Source organism: Pinus tabuliformis, chromosome 3_2 (genome assembly GCF_031772625.1).
Source record: "Pinus tabuliformis cultivar Carrire ecotype Pingquan chromosome 3_2, CPIR1, whole genome shotgun sequence".
Lineage (NCBI taxonomy): Eukaryota > Viridiplantae > Streptophyta > Pinopsida > Pinales > Pinaceae > Pinus > Pinus tabuliformis.
Genome location: NC_142302.1, coordinates 356425516 through 356450412, shown reverse-complemented (window position 1 = coordinate 356450412; position 24897 = coordinate 356425516).

Genomic DNA, 24897 nt, shown 5'->3' with positions numbered 1-24897 from the left:
ATGACATACATTCTGTCAAATCAATTGCTGGGGGGGCAAATATTCCAAATGGATAGTCATCTTGTAGGAGTTTGATCTGGAATTCATCAATCCAAATCAAAGAAGTCTCTCATCTTTGCAGAGTTACTTGGTGACTTTCCCTCGTCATCCAACGATTTAACATCAAAAGCATCAATCATCGATGAGACTCTGTTTTTGATATCCTCAAGTGATCTGTCGTACGGTGATATATTGTTCTATCTCTAGACCCAAAATTTTAGGCCTAACACCTCTCGCTCTGAATAGCAACGTACTCGATACCAAGCCAAAGATTATCTGATCGTTGGAGATACACTTTATCGTCGTGGTGTCAGTATGGTTTTACGAAGGTGCCTCACGCATGAGGAGGCCGAAAACGTTTTGAATGATTATCATTCAGGTTCTTGTGGGGGGCATCTATTTTGTTACGCCACTGGACAAAAGATCTTATGAGCTGGTTACTTCTGGCCCACCATATTCAAAGATTGCATAACTGTGGTTAGAAGTTGCCATGCTTGTCAATATTTTTTATTGCAAAACCTGATTACCACCTACACCACTGCATCTAGTCGTTGTTGTTGGCCTATTTTCTAAATGGGTCATTGATTTCATGACATGTAACCCCACCTCGACCGAGGGCATGGGTATATTATAGTCGTTGTCGACTATTTTACAAAATGGGCCGAGGCGATGCCTACATTGAACAACAGTGGCGAAACGACTGCTTTTTTCTTTTTCAATCATGTAGTTTCTAGATTTGGTGTACCACAGGCTATAGTCATAGATCATGGGTCGCATTTTCGCAATCATGTGATGATCGAATTAACTGCCAAATTAGGACTATTCCATGATAGTTCTAACCCATATTATCTGTAGGTTAACAGACAAGTTGAGGCAATCAACAAAGTCCTTAAGTGCATGCTGCAAAGAATGATTGGAGTCCATAAATGGAATTGGAATTTAATCATGTACTCAGCTCTGTGGGCATATAGGACTTCAGTGAGAAATGTGACCGGATTTATGCCCTTTCAGTTGGTGTATGGTCTAGAAGCAATCTTACCAATTCAGTGCAAAATCTCATCCCTCAAGATTGCAATCGATTTGCTTCCCGAAACTTCTGAAGAAGAGGCTCGTTTCTTAGAATTAATCCATCTGGATGAAACCCGTCATGATTCCGCATTGGCTAACGAAGCACATAAGAAATGCATCAAGACACAATATGATAGAAATGTTAAGGCTCTTGTCTTCTCAGAAGGTGACCTAGTCTTGCTTTACGATCAGGATTCTAACAAATTAGGAGCAGGTAAATTTGAACCATTATGGATGGGCCCTTACATTGTTAAAAGAGTATTGACAAAAGGAGCCCACGAGCTAGTCGATTATGATGGGATTCCACTATCGCAACCCCAAAATAGTTTGTATCTTAAATGTTACTATGCTTGATTAAGTGTAGTAAACTCATTGTACATATGCTTTTATTGCATTTTTGAGTTTTTTCTTTTAGAGTTGTCATTTTGGTTGGGTAATCCACTTCAAATTTGTTGTAGATGTCAAAGTTTTTGGAACCATTTGTTGCGTATGCCGATGGAGCTAGTCATAGTACACTGAACCTATCTTCTACGGTCTGGGCCATCTTCACTCCAAACGGTGAGTTAGTGAGTTTCAGGGGGATATGTAGTGGTCGATCGACAAACAACATCGCTGAGTCTAACGCATTGATTGAAATTCTCTCTGATGCCATTTCACATGGCAGACGCTGACTCATTGTCAGGCTAGATTCACAACTCGTTATTGTACAACTTACTGGTATTTATTCCATTCGGAACCCAGCTATTTATCGCGTGTTCCTAAGAGTTAGGATTTTAGAAAGACATTTTAATTTTGTTTAATATCAACACATTTCCAGAAACTTAAGCACATTGACTGATTCATTATCAAACTATGTGTTAAATAGACATTTGTAGCATTTGTAAAGAAAACATTTCACATCAACATTTGCATTAGGATTTCATCACTTGGCCAAAATAAAACTCCAAAAATCAAAAGTAGATAGTTGTTTATTGTTTTCACAAAATGTTTTTTGTCCAAGACAAAATTGGTCATCTGACCAAGAAACTCAAAATGAATGCAGAAAAACATCCTAGACTAGTGATGCTAGTGATAACATGTCACCGCTTGTGCTATCATGCGCAGGATCCTAGTCCAACGACTCGGAACACCAGTGGTATGGTGTTGTAACCTCAAAGGTAACTAATCAGTCCTGACATCCTGAACGCCGAGAGTGAGGCCCTCGATTTGATCCGGCAGCACTGCCAGGGACTTTGATATATCTAGATCCCAAAGGATGGCCCTCCCTACAGCCTCTCCTGCTGGAGTGTCATCTGCTTCCCATGGGTGTACCACTGGTTGCACTAGTCCAATATCTGCACACACGTATGAGTTTGTTTAGTCTTGGTAACATCAAAAACACAAAACCATTATAGAACTGAAAAAAAAAAGATGTGGTTGAATCATTTTACCTATAGCACTCCACTGCTTACCAAATGGTAATGTCAAATTTGGATCACCTCGGAAATCCATCTCAACATATGGATACTCTGCAAACACCATCTCCCGGTGGTTGAACCAGTCGAAAAAGGCATCTGAGAAGGAGATCTGTGGCTGGTCGGCATGTCTAGCCATAAGGTCAACCAATCTTTGCATCCGTGGTTCCCTTGGTGCAGGCAATCCCAGTGAAATGTTTTGAGGTTGCGTAAGTGGAATTCTTTCCAAAGAAAAGGCAGTCAATATGGATCCATAACCAAAGTTCTTGGTTCTTCCATTCTTTACTTTGGATAGTTGTTCTTTAATAACAGGAAGTGTCGCCTCACACCAATTGAACAGCTTCGGTTCCAGGCATTCCAAGGCATACTACATGTAAGATCTATTCATTAAATGTAAAGCTGCACTGCCAGCCAATCTAGCAAAGGTAAATAGAATGGTCCTCAAAGTTTGACCAGTGACATCCCGGATATTAATCTTACCATATCTATTCGGTTGAGATCCATCCCTGCAGAACTGATGAATGTAATCTTTCACAAATTCGCCCCCATGGGAAAATCCTGATAGTGAAAGAGGGTCACCACGCCTTGACAATCCTGTCAGAAAATAAATATCCTCGACCGTGAAAGGAATAGATTTACCTCTGATCTAGAATAACTGGTCAATAGGATCCCAAGCATTGATAAAATACTACAACAAACTGATCTGTTGTCTCATGCTGGATATGCGGAAGAACTTTAGTAAACCACAGTTTCTTAATGCATTCACTATGCCCACGTCATGTAAAGAAATCATATCCTGCTCTTCATGTTCTCATTCATGCCATGTGACAACCATCTTGATCCAATAAATATTCGAAATGCAAACAATAGATGAGTTAGGATCCAATTTTGAGAAAAAACAGGTAAAAATTTGATGAAAAAACATTGTGTAAAGTTGACTTTCTGCACCCATCGCACCCTGCCTTTGAGCAAGGTGAGATGCATATTGACTGGCCTGTTGGTAGCTTAGTATGCATCACACCTTTTGATACTATCTAGGTACAATGATTGAGGAATGAAATCTTTAAACCCGAGGGGCCTAGAAAAGTGAAAAAGCTTGCTCAGAATCAAGCAAAGATGTAACGGAAATGAAGAGCTTAAGGACAACTGCTACCTAGTCCTAAATTTGTAAGGGAATACCATTCCAGAGCTCCAAAATCCAAAATTTGAAATGAAATGATGAAAGTGAAAGGTTAAAACTACTTTTTATGTTTACTATTCATGTACTTCAAAATGAAATGTTAGTTTCAATTCATTTTTTCATCCATATATATGTATTTCTAATCAATTTGATGGAGTTTTTGAGTAGGTTGAACGACTGATGAAAGAATCTGATGTGCTAAATAGTGAATTGAACATATTAGACAACCAAGAAAACTTTTGTCTTCTTTTCGAGGTTCGATTCAAAAATGAAAAGAAAACTATAGAGTCCTCTTTAAACCCTTTTCAGACTCGTTAAACATGAAAGGATCGTCGAGCGCTTATCTTTTCCATCTCATTAAAGTATCGGAAATTCCATCCCTCCTGTATTATTTTATCCTTTTTCGGACCTGCGGGATTACTTTACAAAAAAGAAGTTTCGAAGTTTTATTTTCATCCATTTTCAAACTCTCTAAACATGAAAAGGACTGAGTTATCCTTGTCGTTAAAATAGTTAAAACAATAGCGACAAACTTGTCCATCTAGATGAGAGCGAGTTTCGTTGTCACTAGACTCGTTAAAATATTAAATAGCGACAAGTTTTCCCGAAGGGCAAATTATAGAACAAGCATATGTTATCCTCCTTAAGCTTGACAAAAATAAAGAGGTACTGGTCAGCAATAACTGGGGAAAAAGGGAAAAAACTTGAAGAATTTATGGTAGCAAGTCGCTCTTGAACATGGCACTTTCACTTCATCACCATTATTGAGTTGGGTTGGGTTATTCCGTTCACCGGTAATCATACCATTGGTATTTCATACCATCCATCTTGTGGGATTAATGCTACCAATTCATCTCAGTGTCGCCGGCATGTTCAAGAGAAGTCATTCAGTTTAGAAATCACCATCCAGTTAATGTCCCATACACTGCAATACCTCCAACCTTCATTTTTTCATGACCACCATTCCTGAACCTTGTGTTGTCACTTCATTTTCACCTCCAGAAATCATTTTCTTCGTTTCATGTTGTAGATGTGGGATACATCAAGTCCCTCCTATGACGAGTCACTTCTTGTCGACGTAAGCTCATTATCCAAGAATTTGACTTAGAAACACCCCTTTCAGTGCTTTGAAGCTTTCATACGTAAATGGCAAGTTTCTCACTTCTGGCGACAAGTTGACATCAATGGCCTTCGAACGAAAGATTTTGTGTGGTGTTCGACATCGGATCATATATTCACACCACGTGAATTGTACTGTAGTACCTTGAGGATCATTATCATTATCGGTGAATCCTCTCGCGTCTGTTAACAGCTCACATCATTGGCTGGTAATCAGGCAATGTCTTTCCATGTTCGACTTCAGAACATCTCTTCACAAGGATTGACTTGTACATCAAGTGAAGATTGAACGAGTTTGAAGACCCCATATGTAGCTTCATCCATCCGAGCTGTAATATATTCAGGGATATAAAAACATCAAATGTATGAAAGCTCTACAAAGATGGTCATCCTAATCATGGATGATGACTTTATATCTGAAGAATCACCAGTCTGTATCTGCAGACAACTATCTGATCTATGTACATGAAATGAAATTTATAAAGCTGAGCATGGGAATTCCTCCCTCAGCTGGATCATGAAAATCATATTATGATAATGTATTGTATTGTAACTTGTGCAGGTCACCTTCCATTTCGAAACATCAGATCCTCATGATAAAGCATTTCACCTGACATGAATATTTATGGCCTCATTCTTTAAGGGCAATTTTTATAGACATATTTGGGCACATCAACCCCAAACCTATATTTCGATGTATTAGGGCTCATCAACCCCTAAAATAGTTGTTTCATACCCTAAAGGAACATAGTCATCTGAATACATCATTCCCCAAAAGTTCCATCTGAGGAACCATCCAGAAATTGTCCAAATTGAACCATACTGACTGCTCCACTGACAAAGTGCGATGCATACTGAGCAGTACACTGCTAGGGTGTGATTCATACTGTTTATGCCTTCTACAGGGTGCGATGGGTGAGGATGGACAAATGTCCGGGACAGTTTGCTAAGTGGTTGCTCATGGAATCTTCTAGAAACTTCTCCTGTGCCATTTGCCTCTATGAATTCGCCCAAGGATGAATAAGGGATATAAGAAAATCTCCAATCCCTTCTCTTGTGCAACCAATTGTAACAAGTGGAATGACACTAATCAAACCCCATGGATCACTCACACCCTTGCACACATCTATAAATGGATCCCTCATCCAAGAGATCTAAAGGCTGGAATATTATGAATTGCAAGTAAGTGCTGATAGTTTGTAATTGAGGAGAGAGTATTTGTTATAGACATTTTTGTGCCCTGCAAACACAAGCATGAAATTTCCATAAACCAAGGTCTCCTAAGTCCCTAAAAGTGTTGTTCTAACTCCTAAAGGAACAAGGTCAACAGATTACAGCTTCTCCCAGAAGTTCTCCATGAGAAAATGCTCAGAATTTTTCAAAAGAGGATCATTTCAGCTGCTCCACTGCCTAGGTGCGTTGCATTGCACCTAAATACACTGTGAGGGTGCGTTGCATTTCAAAAGTCCCTCCTCTGGGGTGCGATGGGCGAGAAATGACAAATGGCGGTGTCATTCCACGAGGTGGAGAGACAATGGAAGCTTCTAGAATCTTCTCCTGTGACACTTACCTCACTGAATTCGACCAAGGATGAGTAAGAGGCCTTCAGTCTCAAAGTGGAAGCAAGAACTATCAGAAAGAAGACACTAATAAAAACACAAGCTGACTCATCCCCCTTACAGATATCTATATATGGATCCCTCATCCCAGAGATCCAGAGGCTGGAATTTTGCATATTGTAAAGAATTGATGTTGGTTTTTTGAGACAAACATCAGATTGTTGGGTGATCTATGCTTTGTTTGAGGTGAATAGGGGCTTCTTTGCTGGGAGGTTGATGCTGGGTCGGAACAACTGGTTGTAACTCCTCCTGGACCTTTTCTTGTTTATCAATAAAAACTATTTGAGTTTTCCTCCATGCTTTTGTATCACTGATGCTTGTTACATTTGTATGGTCAATTTATATCTGATCCTAGATTGTTTATGAATATAGATCCATGTCTTTGTATAGTGCTATGCTTCTGTGATCTTATAGGTACTTTGTGAAGCTGGGTGTGTAAGGGAGCAAGTAGCTGAAGACTATCAAAGAAGAGAGGGATCGAATCGAGGGATTAGCGCAAGACAGAGGTTGGTCTTTCTGTTCCTCTCTATCTATAATTCATAAAGGAAAGACAAAAGTAGTTTTTCTCTGTTTGTTTCTAAGGCAGCTGTCACACCTTAGTGGGATAGAGCAGTTCTATATAGACACTTTTCCCTGTAACAAAATGGTGACTCCACTGGGGAGCTAATTAGTTTGTTTGTTTATCATTCTTTGTTTGTTTGTTTCATAAAGTTATAAGTAGCATTCGAACTGCATTTGCCATAACAAATGCAAAGTAGACAACTACTGCTTCAATCCATTTACTGGGTCTGTTTATGATTTAAACAACTGATTCACAAACTATATGATTGCCCTTGTGATAGCTCTTAGATCCTCCTTAGATATACCCCTGATTGTTGAATTACTGATTGCTTTTTACTCAGCCAAAAACCAAGAACTGAACTGCAAACTGTGACCTGGAACCCGAACAGAGTCTAGTTTCTGGCCCAGCGCAGGTACTGTTAAGAGATTCTAAATTTTTGTGCACTTCCCGAGTGGACAACCTGCACTGCATTTCAGATTCTCTGTGTTATAGGTGCGTTGATCAGACTAGCCCTTTGCAGTTGAGGTTTCTGTGGTTCATTCCTTCTAGTTCTATTCCTGAATTTTGCTGCCTGTGATCAGTATATGTCTATTTGAAACCCCTTTTCCTTGCTGTTATTCCACCTCCTTTGTACAAAAGAACTGTAGATGTTGTTGTGTGTTTGTTGAGTCATTTACAGTTCTCCTTTGCAAAAGTAGCATAATCGTACTATCGTCCTTTGATTTGAATCTGTCGCAAGTGTCGATTTCAATTGTAGGAAAGAGTTTGATTGTTGTTGATGGTTGATTATCCTGTTACTATTGCTTTTGGTCTGAATTTATAATTTTCTAGTGTCAAAAACAAGTATTCATTTCAAAATCGTAAGGTGTCGTAATCATCTCTATTTTTTATTTTGAAAAGAAGCTTGTTTATATTTGTCGCTTGAAAAGAAATTTAGATTTGTGCATCAACTTTCTTTTTAGCATCCATATACTAAGAAAGTCGAAAAAAAATACATACACATGCATTTGCATATAGACAGTCTGTTTGGCTTGATTTAGGAAAGTGCATTTACAGTGTGCTCTTTTCTCTTTGTGAAAAGATTCTGTCTTTCTTTTCCCTAGTAGTTAGGATTTTCATTGCATAAAAGGGATAAAAAGTTTGTTTATCATCTTTAGATTGCATTTTAGGAATTACATCTACATCTCGTGGTTAACCCGAAAGGCAAACTTCATAAACAAGATAAACTTAAAATAAATTCAATGAATCTAACAACGCTTTGGAACTTAACGCACAACATTTAGAGGTCTAGGCTAGAGATGTATTACGGCGTCGTAAACCCTGGTAACTGTTGTTCTCACTGATGGTTGGGTGATTCCTCCACTTTGAGATGATAAGTGCCAGTACGGACTTGTGCTCCCACATACCGTCGAGTATATTTTGGGAGACCCCTATAGGCTTAAATCCTTTATCCATAGGAAGCCGTGTCTGCCGCCCTATCGATCGCAATGCACTGAACACAGAATTCGGGAAGATTGACTTCTGTACTGTAAAACATATTCTACAGTTTTGCGATTGGTTTGGTACTCCCTCTACCTAGACTTCCAGAGCAGTCCCTTTCGTTCCTTTTCAGACTCCTTAACAGAAAAGGTCCATCTGAGCACTTGTCACTTCAGGCTCATTAAAAATCGAAGGAGACTATGGTCATCTTTTGGTTTTTCTCGACTCTTAAAAACTGAAAAAACAAGTTGTGTCAAAGCGTCTAAAAATTTATTTTAAACGGAATATTCATTACCCCTTTTCCTACGTTGATCTTGGGTTGAGAAAATGGAGTCCACCAACCAAGGAATTCCCCTTGGAGGAAATCCTAGTCCCTTCTCCTCTTGGGGAGATGTTGGTGCACCCCATATGGCCACATTGTCACTTCCAGGACTCGCAATTGGTTTGCCTGTATGGCTCTTCTCAACCTCTGTCGTTCAGAACACCACTATTCTTGAACAATCGAAACAGCAATTAGATGAGTCCAGAGTTACCCAGCAACCTTCTGCTTCCTCTAATTCTTCCTCTCCTCCTTCCTCTTTGCTTGATGGAGCTGGTAAAGCCAAAAGTCAAGTACCTAAGGAGAAGAAGGAAAAGAAGAAGAAGGAGCCAAAAGCGAATGGGGGCAAATGAGTGTCGTCTAACGAAAATCCACACACTGCACCAACTAGGCCTAAATCGCCATGTGTCATTTGCAAGGGAGACCACTATCACAGAGATTGTCCTTGCATCCCTCGGATCTTAAGGGACTGGTGTCCTCGTTTGCACAACCCGGTGTCATCAACCTCTGATGATCATGTTGAAAACACACCGTCAACTAGTGAAAGTGAAGCCCCAGGACAAAAAGGAAAATATAGATTTCCTTGTAAACTGTGGGAAGGCGATCACGCTGTCCACCGTTGTCCCTTCTTAGACGAAGCTAAAAGTGTTTTGAATGATCGTCAGGTTTCACCGATACGACTTCCTCCTGAATATAAAAAACTCTTGCCAAGTCCGTCATCGGTTGAAAATCCGGCTAGCCCGCTCAGGTGGTCGGCTGAAGCATCTATTATTGAAGATAAACCATTTGAATCCATACCAGACGAAAGTCAAAAGGTCAAGGTGGCAGTTGACCCGGTCTTGTCTTCGGAGGTTCCATCTTCAGATGATACACTCACTGAAGAGAACAAGGATGACACCATCCAAATTCTTTTCATAAGCACAGACTCCAATGAACATGGGGGCAATTTACCCGTTCCTTTATCGCAAGAAGGAAATTCGTCAGAGTCATACCTGGCCGTCTATTCGGTCCCACCTCCAAGCAACCTAGTTGTCTCCTTCGACTGGAATCAACTAGGCAGACCCCATTTACCAGCCAATATACCATTCCGTATTATTGTTCAAATATATAGAATGGTTATGGCCGGTACCATCATAGATGAGGGGGCTTCTATGAGTATCCTTTCCTCGACTGCTTGGAAAGCGCTTGGTTCGCCATCGCTTTTGCCTGAAATGAGAAATCTGACAAGCTTTGATAAAGGAACCAGTCGACCATTAGGGATCCTTCCCAATGTGCCCATAACATTGAGAGGGAAAACCGTTCACATGAACGTTATGGTAGTTCAAGGACCCCTGGATTACAATCTACTCCTTGGACGAGACTATATTTATTGCATGAGAGCCATTGTCTCATCACTCTTTAGAGTGATGTGTTTTCCGCATGAAGGAAGAGTGGTCAAGCTCGTGGACCAGCTTTCATTTCCCGGATCACGCATAGCAAATAGTCATATACCATCCCTAAATGGTCTTTTCATGCAAGAAATGTCTCAATCTCCAGTCCGTCCACCTGATGAGCGCGAGTGATTCGGGGGGACATGACTGAAACCCAGGGGGCATGCACCCTGGTCTGCTTCGGCAGGAAAACTTCGGGTATAAGGTAGGTTTCCGCGAGAGAATATGACCTCCGTACTCCCGTCCGTGATTGGAAGGGGGAGTTGGACTGGAACAAGATCCTCTTGTCAAAGTTATGTCAGGGACGGTCACACCATACCATCGGCTCACCTTTGTTTATTTCGGTAGACATCGCTGAAGAAGTGTTTTGTTTGCGCTGTGAATAGAATAATCTTTGGGTAACCTGTAAGAGGTAGGCCTCTCTCGGTAAAACAAATGTTTTAACGGACTGAAGAAGGGGTAACCTTGAAACTCTGTTTTATACCCGGGGGCATGCAAACCTTTTGGAGTGCAAGCGAAGAGCGACTATTTATTTTTTTAAATTTATAGGACCTCTAACCCTTTAAACTCGTAGGATTGGTCGTCTCCTAGCTTGCATAAAGAAAGGATGTGGGGCAAAACTCTAAAGATTGCCGTTTTATATGAGACATTCTTATCATACGACTGGATTAATCAAGCAGTTTTAGCACATAGTTCAAGCTCGTTAAAAAATAAACATAAGACATGAGCAAATGTTTCCACCCACGTTTAATCTCATTAAAAAATGAACTATTCCCCGGTAAATAACCATCGTGAATGTAGTACTTCAGCCATTAAAGCCTTGGTCGTGTTTGCACCGTCACCTCCACTTTTTCATTGGCCGATCATTCACCTCCATTTGATTGTTTACCCATTTTGAGGAACAGCTGCAAAGAGTGATCTGACTAGCCATCCTTGTGACACTGCCATGATTGGAAAATTCCAAACTGTACCTGGAATCAACTGCTACCCATGTTATCACTCGTTTCTCAAAAGATGAGTCTCCTTTAAGCTCTTTTCAATTGACTCGTAAAATATGAAAAGATTGCCGAGTCCTTGGCCTTTCCAGCTCGTTAAAGGGACAGGAAGTGCTATCCCTCCTCTAGATTTTAATCTTTTTGGACCTGAGGGATTATTACACTAAAAGATCGAGTGCTTGTTTTGTTCGGCTCGTTAAAAGTATCGAAAATTAATCCCTTCTGTATTGTTTTATACTTTTTTAGACTTAAGGGATTAGATGACGAAAAAGGAATTTTGGAGTTACCTTTACGTTCTTATTCAGACTCTCTAAAATTGCAAAGGACCGAGTTATCTTTGTCGTTAAACTCGTTAAAAAGATTAATAGCGACAAACTTGTCTATAGACGAGAACGAGTTTCACTATCGCTAGGCTCGTTAAAACATAGAGATGGGTTTGCCCGAAGGGCAAATTATAGAACAAGCATATGTTATCCTGCTCAAGCTTGACAAAAGTAAAGAGGTACTGGTCAGCAATGACTGGGGAAAATTGGGAAGAAAACTCAAAGAAACTTTATTGGTAGCAAGTCGCTCTTGAACATTACACTTCCGCTCCGTGTCCGAGTGGGGTTGGGTTGTTTCATTCACCGGTCACATCACCATGGTCACGCCATACCATCCACATTTGGGGTTAATGCTACCAATCCATCACATCAGTGTCGCCGATATGTTCAAGAGAAGTCATTCAGAGAATTCACTTGTGTCTCACCCACTACCATACATTATACTCCATTCTTTCATGACCGCCACCCTGAACCTTATATCACCAGATCGTTTTCACCTCCATTAAAATCATTTGCTCTGTTCCGTGTCATTTATGTGGGATTCATTAAGACCCTCCTGTGACGGATCACTTCTTTTCGACATCAGCTCATTATCCAAGAAGTTGATCTAGGAACACCCCATTTAGTACTTTGAAGCTTGCATGCCTCAATGGCAAGTTTCTCACTTCCGGCGACAGGTTTACATCAATGGCCTTCGACCGAAAGATTTTGCGTGGTGTTCGACGCCAAGTACTTTATTCACACCACGTGAATTGTACTGCATTACCTTGAGGGTCATTATCATTATCGGTGATTCCTCTCGCGCTTGTTAACAGTTTACATCATTTACTGGTAATCAAAGCGATGTCTTTCCATGTTTGACTTCAGAACGTTTCTCACATGGATCGACTTGTACTCCGAGTGAAGATCGGATGAGATTGAAGACCCTGGATCTAGTTTCATCCATCCGGGCTGCGATATATATTCAAGGAAATAAAGGCATTGAATGTACATCATTGCTGCACAGATAATCATCCACTCAAAAGGATGATGGCTCTATCAGAATCATCAGTCTACACTCAGACGGTTGTCTGTCCTATGTACATGAAAATGAATTTATAAAGCTGATCATGGGAATGCCCGCCTCAGCTAGATCATGAAAAATAGTATGAAGATAATGTATTGTATTGTATCTTATTACAGGTCTCCTCCTAGCATTGAAAGAACTTCGAATCCTCATAATAAAGCATTTCACCCGACACCAAAAGGTTAACGACCTCATACCTTAGGGGGCAACTGTTATAGACATTTTTGTGCCCTGCAACCACAAGCATGAAATGTCCATAAACCAAGGGCTCCTAAGTCCCTAAAAGTGTTGTTCTAACTCCTAAAGGAACAAGGTCAACAGATTACAGCTTCTCCTAGAAGTTCTCCATGAGAAAATGCTCAAAATTGGTCAAAACAGGATCATTTCAGCTGCTCCACTGCCTAGGTGCGTTGCATTGCACCTAAATACACTGTGAGGGTGCATTGCATTTCAAAAGTTCCTTCTGTGGGGTGCGATCAGCGAGAAATGACAAATGGAAGTGTCATTCTGCGAGGTGGAGAGACAATGGAAGCTTCCAGAATCTTCTCCTGTGACACTTGCCTCACTGAATTCGACCAAGGATGAGTAAGAGGCGTTCAGTCTCCAAGTCGAAGCAAGAACTATCAGAGAGAAGACACTAATCAAAACATAAGCTGACTCATCCCCCTTACAGATATCTATATATGGATCCCTCATCCCAGAGATCCAAAGGCTGGAGTTTTGCATATTGTAAGGAATTGCTGTTGGTTTTTTGAGACAAACATCAGATTGTTGGGTGATCTATGCTTTGTTTGAGGTGAAGAGGGGCTTCTTTCCTGGGAGGTTGATGCTGGGTGGGAACAACTGGTTGTAACTCCTCCTGGATCTTTTCTTGTTTATCAATAAAAACTATTTGAGTTTTCCTCCATGCTTTTGTATCACTGATGCTTGTTACATTTGTATGGTCAATTTATATCTGATCCTAGATTGTTTATGAATATAGATCCATCTGTTTGTATAGTGCTATGCTTTTGTGATCTTATAGGTACTTTGTGAAGCTGGGCGTGCAAGGGAGTAGGTAGTTGAAGACTATCAAAGAAGAGAGGGATCGAATCGAGGGATTAGCGCAAGACAGAGGTTGGTCTTTCTGTTCCTCTCTATCTATAATTCATAAAGGAAAGACAAAAGTAGTTTTTCTCTGTTTGTTTCTAAGGCAGCTGTCACACCTTAGTGGGATAGAGCAGTTCTATATAGACACTTTTCCCTGTAACAGTATTGTATTCTTGTTGGAATGATCTTGCTATTTCATGAGGTGAAGAAGGATTGAAGCTGGGAGGATGGCACTGGATTAGACAACTGGGTTTTAATTCTCCTTTATATTAATAAAGGTCTTCAAGTTTTCTTCCATATGATTGTGCAATTGTGAATGTTATCATTTGTGAATGCTATCATTTATTCATTATATATCTGATTTTGTAATGTTTATGTTGTAATAGATCACAATGCTTTGACGGTTCTTTGTTGCTATACTTGTATAGGAACTCCTCAAGCGTGTTAAGTACGGGGAGGAGTTGCAGGATATACCAAAGGAGAGAGAGAGAAAGCAAGGGATTAAGTGGAAGTTCCAGGTTCGTTCCATTATCTTTGTCTTATCTGTTACACATAGAAGAAATCATTGGATTACTTTAAATTGTTGTTTCTAGGGTAGCTTCCAAACCTGGAGGGCTAGCATTCTTTAAGAATACTAGTTTTCCCAGAAACACCAGACAACACACTCCTAGGAGAGAGTTTATTTTAGTGATATAATTTGTTTTCAAATGGTGCTTTGTTCATTTGGTTCAATTAGGAGGATGCATTACATGATGCTTTTGGTATCATATTAGTGTTAGGACAATTCACAAAGGACTTCCTTTCAGTATGAATACATTAGTGACAAATCTTATTAAGCTAGGTCCTATCATTGATTTTTTATTACATAATCAAGGTTTTGACCATTTATCTTGCATTAATTAGGTCAAGGAAAAATCTACCCTAAAAGGAGTATGCATTAAAATGACTCACACAACGAGGGAATTTAAGGTAATTCATTTAAGTTATGAACACTAAAAATATCAATGCCTTTTATTGAGACAAATAAATGAAGGAAACCAAAAAAAACAAGCCTCAATGGGTGGAAACAATTGTGTTTAGTTACTTTCAATCAAAAGGAATTCCTTTACATATTTCCATTGATCTTCCTTGCATAAATGTAGGGAGAAGAAATCGTCCCATCTATATTTCACTAAATCTTGTCAATATTTGTCTTAGAAAAAGATGTATGAGATCTCTTACTACTGTACAATGCCCAGTGCTAGTATATCAATCCAGAGAAACACTCCCTCAATAAAAAAAAAAGTTACTAAGGGCAATGCAAAGAAATAATTACAACTTTGACCTAGTATTGAGAATTTTCAATATAATTATTGATGAGATATTAGTAACTTTATCGGTATGAGTTCTTCCCATACTAGGCTTGAGGTTTAGGGAGCAACAAAAGGATACAAGGTGTGGAAAATAATCCCATTCAATGGATGTTGGCAGTTCAATGGTACGTTTATGTTTGAAGGATTGAGAGTTTTGAGATAGAAAATTGTGAATTTATAAATACATATGTTTAGATATCATCAAATAAGGGACATAACTCATAACCTTCAATGATATTGGAGTGTTCAGATATCATACAGGAGAATCAGAAAGGAATATACATGAAACTTGTTGACAATGAAAACAATGACATATTGTCTAAAGGCTAAAGCTCTTCCTCAAGTTGACCTAGGGTTAGTCATATTTTATTTAGTTAGACATGGTTTCTAATGGTTTTTTAATCAGATTGCGATGTGAAATTGTAATAACATTTGTCATTAAAAATATTGCAACATCGTTTGATTTAGATCACATAGGAATGACATTTGTTGTCCATCACTTTGTGGTGTTGAATGTTGATTGTCACTTTATAATGAAATCTATTATTTGTCACATTGCAATGTTGTTTGTTAGTCATCACATTGTGATTTCACTAGTTGTTAATTTGTCACATTGTTTATTGTCTATCATATTATGACATCACCTATTCTTCATTAGTTTGAAGCATCGTTTTCTTCTTAGCATGCTATCATTTGTATTCCCATGTTTATTATTGATGTGAGTGGAAAGAAATATCTCACCATGGTATTTACTCGTGGTACCCACTCATGGTATTCACCCATGGTATTCAATGATGTAACTCAAGGAAGCACCAAAATACTATAGATAAAAAGCCTAACCTTTAAAAATAAATTGAGTGTTCTATGATCTAGATTTAATAACATTTTCCTTCTCATTTAATAAACATTTTGGTTTTACAATATATCTTACTCTCTCTCTTTACAAATTTTTTAGGATGTATTCAGTTCATGCATTCTTTAATTAATTTTTTGATGCTTGGTTTTCTCTTTGTCTCTCGACATTCAATTGTCCTAGATCTTATCCCCCAATATCTAGATTAGTGGTATCAAAGCAAGTTAAGAGTCCATAGAAATGAGGGTTTGAAGTAAGATCTAATAGAAGTTGGGTGATTTGGTGATCAATATCTAAAGGATCTATGTTATAATAAACCTTATCATTAGAGGAGGACTATCTTGAGTCAATAACTCTCCAACAAATTCTACACCCATAGTTGAGTGCCCAATTCCCACATATAACACTTGAGTAAAGTGACCTGCTATTGGGGTGAGGAAAAAGCAACAAAAATGCATTTCAAGAAAATCATTGAATTATGTGAATGGGAAACAAGAAGGTGGTGGATTAGTCTTGCATGTGGGATAAACAATAGAGGCTAAATATTGGGAAATGACCACCATTTAGTTTCTAATAAAGTTTCTATGGGCATGTTAGGGTAGGAAACGATTGTGCCTATTCCCATTGTGGGAGGTGAACATCCATAGCCACAACTACCTCATCTAGAGTTAACTCATGACCCGTAGAACGTTAAGTTGGTTGATGCGCCACTAACCATTTAAGAGTATCTTTCCTATATATTCTAGAATGATTTCATTACAATGTGGCAATTAGTAATAATAGACATGGTAGTTCATATCAATGGCGTGTTAGAAACAAGGCTATTTGCAAGAGAAATCATGGAAATGGACAAATAAATGTGAGACCTCAATGTTAGAAAATTCCCATAGAATGGAGGAAAAAATCATGTCTTATATGGGAAGACTTAGAGAATGGAGAATGGAGTTCATTTTTATCCTCCATGACTTTGGCGGTTCAAGAATTTTGGTGGATGAAGGAAGTTTGAAAGATGAGGTAAAAGCAAAGAAAATAAAATTTGATAGAGGGAAGGAATTTAAGATAGAAATTACATACGATGCTAAAATTACAATGATAACTTAAAAAAATGTTCTAAGAGGTGAAGTTATCGAACATTGCCAAGATGAAATTAGGGTTGTAGATGTCATTCTCACACAACATGCTACTAGGATATAGGTTATATTAGTGAGACAATGTGTTTTCAATTGTTTCTTTTCTCATTTGGTTCAAATGGAGGTGTTACAAGATGTGTTGGGTATCATATGAGTTTTAGGCCATTTCAAGGACGAGTTTCTTTAAATATGGATTCATTAGTGAGAATACTTATTAAGTTAGGTCCTAACATTGATTTTTTTATTACATAATCAAGGTGTCGACCACGTGTCTCGCATTAACTCAGTCAAGGAAAAACCTATACTAAAAGGAGTATGCATTAAAACGACTCACACAAGAAGTGAATTTAGGATAATGTGTTTAAGTGATGAATATTGCAAAGATGAGTGCTTTTTATTAAAATAAATAAATGAAGGAAACTAGTGCAATGAACCTCAATGGGTGGAAATAACCATTTTCAGTTACTATCAATAAACATGAAATCCTTCGATATTTCCACTAATATTCCGTGCATAGATGTAGGGACAAGAAATCGAACCAACTATATTTCAGTAAATATTTACAATATCCACCTTAGAAAAATACATATGAGGTCTCTTACTACTACTCAATTTTTAGTGCTTGTAGATAAATATAGACACACAATGGCTCAACGAAAGAAAATTTTACGAAGGGATATCTAAAGAAATAATTACATCTTTGACCTAATCTTGAGTGATTGCAATATAAATATTGATGATCTATTAGTAGATTTATCAAGAGTAGTTCTTCCCCTAGTAATGTTGAGGTTTTGGGAGCAACAAGGGGACCCAAGGTGTGGTAAAGAAACCTTAGTCAATGGATGTTGGAACTTCAATCGAAAGGTTAGGTTTCAAGGAATGGGATTTTTTAGATAGAAAATTGTGACTTTATAGATACCTATGTTTTGAAATAATCAAATAAGGGACATAAGTCATGAGCTTCAATGATGTTGTAATAAAAAATATTGGAAATGCTATAGCGTTTAGATATCGTGGAGGAGGATGGGGAAGATAGATAGATGAAACATGTTTATAGAATGAAATCAATGATAGATTTTCTAAAGGCTAATGCTCATCCTTAAGTTATAATTTCCATTTTACCATAAAGAAAGACCAACAATATCTACAAGCCATGGAGGGTGATTCTCATGTCGCTAAACATGGTGAGTCAATGTATGTCACTTATTATGGTCAAGGTTAATGATCAATATTTGATGAATTCCACAATGAAAACAAATGCAAAGATGAATGGAATAAACAATCTCTTAAATATGGAATTTGAGAACATGATACATAAAATATCTACAACACAAACCATTATTATTATGTAGATGTTTAACAATGATCTCTTGGGAATACATATTCACTTGCTGTTACATTTGTTGCATCCTCAAGATAGTGGCCATTGATTTCAAGATATAAGTATTCCGTAAGACTTCAAACACCCATGTTTCATATCATCGAGGATTCCATGCACACGTTTATATGGAGTAGCACCAAAAGGCCAAAACTAAGGTATTTAGAGTGTGGATTCGATATTTTTATTGCCACAATGGAAGACTAAAGGACATTCTAGAAACTACAAAAGAAAACCTTTTTCCAAGGTTTTGTACTTAGCATTTGATACATTGTAATCAACATGGTTAGTGGCCACCCATAGAACCACCATTATGGGTAAACCATACAAAACACTTTTCCATTCTTTCCATCACCAATTCACTTGAAGGTCATCCACAAACCCATAGTTATGGGTTAGCCACACAAAACCTTTGTCTTCATTGGGACTTGGCACATTTTAATCACTTGGTTATGGGTCATCTACAAACCCATAGTTATGGGTTAATCACAAAAAATCCTTGATTTCATTGGCACTTGGCACATTGGACTCACTTGGTTATATGTCATATAAAAACTCATGATTATGGGCTAACCACACAAAACTCTTGTTTTAGGAGCACTTGGTTATCCATCATCCACAAACCCATAGTTATGGGTTAAGCACATTAAACCTTTCTCTTGAATATCACTTCATACATTTTAATAATCATGCTTATGAGTCACCCAAAAAAATATGGTTAAGGGTTAATGAAAAAAAACCCTTCTTTTCATTGGTTCTTATATTCTTCATGAAGACAATTAAATCACCATGAGACACATTCAATAGAAGCTTCTAAAGAGGGAACTTGATGCAACTAGGACAATTGCTTCCTAAGTGGGGAGGACTGATCTCAGTAAAATGTGGTAATCACACATATTATTTACCCATGGTATTGAAACATGTGACTAAGGGTGGCATCAAAAATACTATAAACAATGGGCCTCACCATTCGAAATGAAATTTAGTGTTCCATGATGTAAATATAACAATGTTTTCTTTCCCATTTAATAAAGAATTGAGTTTTATTGTATATCTCATTCTCTTTATTTTTCAAATATTTTCTTTTATGACGTATTTAGTTCATGCATTATTTTGTTAATTTTCTCTTTCTTAGTTCTCTCATCTCTTGAGATTCAAGCCTCCTCGAGACTAGGCTTGAGCATGAATGACCATGGTTAACCTTGTTTGTCAAATTGTGTTGTCATTTATTTTTCATCACATTATTACATAATTTTTTTTTGAGTTTTAACCTACAGATGATTGTCGATGCCCATGGTTAGACCATGATTCCCATTTTGACTATGGTTGATGATAATTGATGACTATGCCCATGTTGTTTATACTTGATTGTGATTGACAATAGTTGAATTTATTAGTCTTGGCTATGATTGATAATGATGCCCATGTTTATTATGGTTGACTATGGTTTGTCATGTTGACTATGAGACATAATATCTTGTCCCTATGTCTTTCAAGACTAAGTGATATTAAGAACATTTAAATGGACGATTATGTTCATGCATTGTGACATTGATGAAGGGTTATTTTAGATTTGACACATTGTGACATTTATCATGCTGAAATTTTATTGAGTCACTTTTTTCATCAACGAAAAATTTAGGGGCTAAATCTCTCAAATGAGGTAATTTTCCATGTAATTTTTTCCAAAAAAAGATGTACTAATTTACATTTTTTTTAGATGATTTATCCAAATTTTATACCATAGCATGAATTAACCTTAAAATTTGCCACAATTTTATAGATACTACATAAAATTGTTATAAATTGGAATATTTTTACAACAATATCACTAAAATTTTTATACTTTTCGTATTAGGGAAGATTAAGATTTGCCTAAGCTTTTACAATTTAAATTACATTTCCTTTTTAAATTTTTCCTTGGTTTCATCAATGATTATTTCACAATATCATGTTCCTCAAGGGTTTTGTTAGTTTGTAAATTCACTCAATTTTTTCATATAGTGAAATTTATCATGGTTAACTTATGTTTACACTACAATATTCTTTTCCATGCAACATTTCTTATAGGTTATCTTTGAGTGAGATATCGCTAATTGGTCTTGGTGTGTTATGATATTTGTAGAAACAAACCTATAAGAAAAAGTTATGTTACTTTTTATTTATATGGCATTATGACATTTGTAAAGACCCTCAATATCACCAAATTTTTCATTCTTTTAATTTTTTAATTCATTACCATCCACCTCTTTAGCCAAATTCAACATTTATATGATTCCTAATGTTTAAATACTTATATTTATACCAACCAAAAACACCATAATAATATTTCGTCTAACTTCCTTATAACATTCTCTCTAACTTATATTGTAATTTGTTCAAAAACATTCAAAAAAAAATTGCCTTCTACCTTTCCATCATATAGATTAATTCATCTCACAAATTCTATTGTAAAACTTTATTCGAATAATGTTTTTGTTTCAACTCCATTATATATATATAAACTCCAATTTCTAGATATTCAACTATGAACATATACACATATACATTACCACCACAAGTGAGTGTTCCATGAAACCTTACTTACAATGATTCAGAACCATTATATTATTACAATGATTCAAAACCCTTATATTATACAATAATTCATTAGCCTTTGTATAAAATGTGGGCTATAGTCCATTTCATTTCAACTCCATGATATACATATATATAAATTTCAATTTCTCCATATTAAACTCTGAAACATATACACATATACATTACCACCACAACTTGGGGTCCAAGGTTACTTATAATGATTCAAAACCCTTATATTATGTTGAGGCATAATTTAATTAGAGAAACTGGTTTATTACTTCAATAAGCATATTATATGTCATTGGGCTCTGTATAAAATGTGGGCTATAGTCCATTTCAAATTTAGTGAGGCATAATTTGATTAACCTAAGTGGTTTATTACTTCAATAGGCATATTATATGTCATTGGCCTTCAATAAGCATAATATATGTCATTGGCCTTACTTACAATGATTCAAAACACTTATATTATAGTGAGGCATAATTTGATTAAGTCAAATGGTTGATTACTTCAATAGGCATATTATATGTCATTGGCCTTTGTATAAAATGTTGGCTATAGTCCATTTCAAATTTAGTGAGGTATAGTTTGATTAATTTGATTAAGGCAAGTGGTTTATTACTTCAATAGGCATATTATATGTCATTGACCTTTGTATAAAATGTGGGTTATAGTCCATTTCAAATTTAGTGAGGTATAATTTGATTAAGACAAGTGGTTTATTATATGTCATTGGCCTTTGTATAGAATGTGATTTAGTGAGGCATAATTTGATTAATTTGATTAAGGAAAGTGGTTTATTACTTCAATAGGAATGTTATATGTTATTGGCCTTTGTATAAAATGTGGGTTATAGTCCATTTCACATTTACTTCAATAGGAATATTATATGTCATTGGCCTTTGTATAAAATGTGGGCTATAGTCCATTCCAAATTTAGTGAGGCATAATTTGATTAACGCAAGTGGTTTATTACTTCAATAGGCATATTATATGAACTTAACAATGTATAAAATAAACAATGTATAAAATGTGGGTTATAGTCCATTTCAAATTTAGTGAGGCATAATTTGCTTAATGCAAGTGGTTTATTGGTTTATTACTTCAATAGGCATATTATATGAACTTAACAATGGGTTATAATTGTAAACTAGTAACACCAATACACTACATTATTTTCTATGGCTCAATATTTCTCATTGTATCGACTTCATGGTTTATTTGAAGTGTTTCCAAGGCTCGCTGTAATTTTTTAATGTGACAGTGGATATATGAACGACGTTTCTTCTCTAGTATCTCTTGAATGTTGTATTAAATCGATTACATTCAAATTAACCTTTCATGTATTGGATTCCATCCCATAAATATGAGATTTCCAGATAGTTCCATGCCTACACATCGAGCTTATCCTTGATGCCACACATGACGAGTTGACCCAATAAATCAACAATTATGATTGATGGGCATCTCATCAATGGTAAGGATGGAGATAGGGTTTCATTTTTATCTTAATTACCTTATTGAGTTCTTCCATGCCGTATCCATTTCCTTGAGCTTTCCACCGGTCTGCTGATAGGGTTCTATGCATGGTTACCATCAATATTTGTCACTAGTTGTTCTATGCTCATTCCGTATCGACATTTTTCTCACCATCTGTTCTTTAAATATGTTGACTTCTTACCTGTCAAGTGAAATGAGTTGCAACTACAACACGTCACACATTTTTGAAATAGGTGATTCCTTTCTAAGTTTCTCTTTTATGGCATCTTTGTTTTGAGTTTATTCACAACCTTAGTTTCTCTTTTATGGCATCTCTGTTTTGAGTTTATTCACAACTACATTGTGCCTAACGACTATCTTTGTCACCATATAGGGATTTACTTCGTGGGTGAATATCGAGAGCCTTTCCTCGAAAGCCTCTTAGCTCACAATTCTTATGGCTTGTTAATTTCTTCTAGAGAAGGAAACTATACATAGTGTTTTAACTCTTCACACATGAGGTAAATTTCCAATATATCTAAGTTAAAATATTTTACACCGTTGATCTCTTAGTTAGGTTACTACACATAGCTGCTTGGTCTCTTTCCATTGTAAAGCAAAACTATTCATTTCTTAGTATCAAAAGTTATAGAAGTAGTTACAATTTTTACTGAAACATTGGCCTATGTATTTTAGGTTTTGTTTAAGCTGGGTAGTTTGATTTTCACATAATTTCAGTTACAATGTGATGGGACCAGCGGTTTTAGCTTGCAGATTAACAAGACTTGAGCGGTGATTAACAATTGGATAAAGTCAATGCAATTATGATTATCACTAAACATATGGTTAACAGAGATATTTTGTTTTGGCTTGATGGACCCGTTAATTGTTGGGTAATGTGGTAGGTGTGAGGGGACACTTGTCCTTGCCCTTCGTCTTCACCCTCCAGTGTTTCAACTATACTCCTCCACCCCGCATTCACTTGTCATTTTGGCACTTAGCCTTGCTCTGCTTGCGGTGAGGGTTTGTTGATGGTTTGTCTGCACTTGTGTTGAGGGTTAACGATGGTGTTAAGTTAGTAATTGGGTGTGGGTTCTTCTACGGGTGACTTGGTAGCTCCACGTGCCCTTCCTCCTATGCTATCCAGTTGGTCTCACCTGGGCACTGTGTTGATGGCTCTGTCGGTTTAGTTAGAGGGTTTTCTCTGTCCTGAAACTCTATGGTTCTTTATGTGCCTTCATTGTATAGTTGTTTGTGTGCTTTCTTATTTGTCTCGTTAAATAGTTCTTTCTCTGTGATTTTCTCTTGCATGTTGTGGTCACAAGGGACCGGTTCCTCCGCTCTGCTTAGCAAGGTAAGCTCTCTATCCCTCCTACGTTCCTTTTTCACAATTTTCCATTTTTACTGAGGGTATCCGCTCCTTGTGATGAGGGGTTCCCTCCCGTGGCTGCAACCTCGTTGTGTGTTTTTCGTGCATGCACTGTCCACTCCTCTGGTGATTTTACAAAACCCTCTCTCCTACTGTTGCTCACTCTTTTATCTTCAGTTTCATATGCTCAATCTCTAACACACTTCTGTTGGTTGTAAGTGCAGGTGGGTGGTGGCTTGGGACGTCTGCTTCCACGAATGTCATTGTCTCGTGACCCCGGTAGGGTTGCTCTTGTCCGAACATGTAATGCGGTCATTTTTAAGCTGAGTCTATCAATTTCGTAGAGGCTTCTCTGTTCCATTTTGTCTGCTCTTCATGGGCTTGGAATTTGTTTCTAGCTGGAACTATAATTTCTCTCTTTGCTTTTCAAATTTCTTCAATTGCTGTTATTTCCGACTCTCTGTTGCTAGATAACTGTTTGAGCTAGTTGTTTTGGAAAAGAAAAAGAAAATACATCGCTCGGTTCCTTGTCAATGCACACAATATGTGTATGGAAGGGATTAATAGTTAGGTGTAAATGAAATTCATTGCTCTGTCTTGATCAATACACAGTAGTTAAATGGAAAGAGATTAATAGAGGCTGTAAATGGATGCAGATGTTTTGCATAGAAATGAAATTCTTATATTTATTTTCTTCTGTTCTGTCTCTCGTAATCGAACCCCTACAAAATATGATATGCTTTCTTTTCTACTATTTCGAGACAGTTTCTCACAACTGCTCACACTTATATTGGTAGTTACATAGTTGTGGAAACTGTTTTTTTTTGTTTTCTTGCTCTCTTGGAAAATATATATTTTTTACGAAAGATAACTATTTAACTAAAAAGAAAACAAAGCAAAAGGTGGTTGTAACGACCTTCCTCTAATCATGATGTTCCCAAGTGCCATTTACCTAATAAATTAAAATAAAAACCAAACAAGTCCCTAAATGTCCCTAAGTGTGAACCTATTCT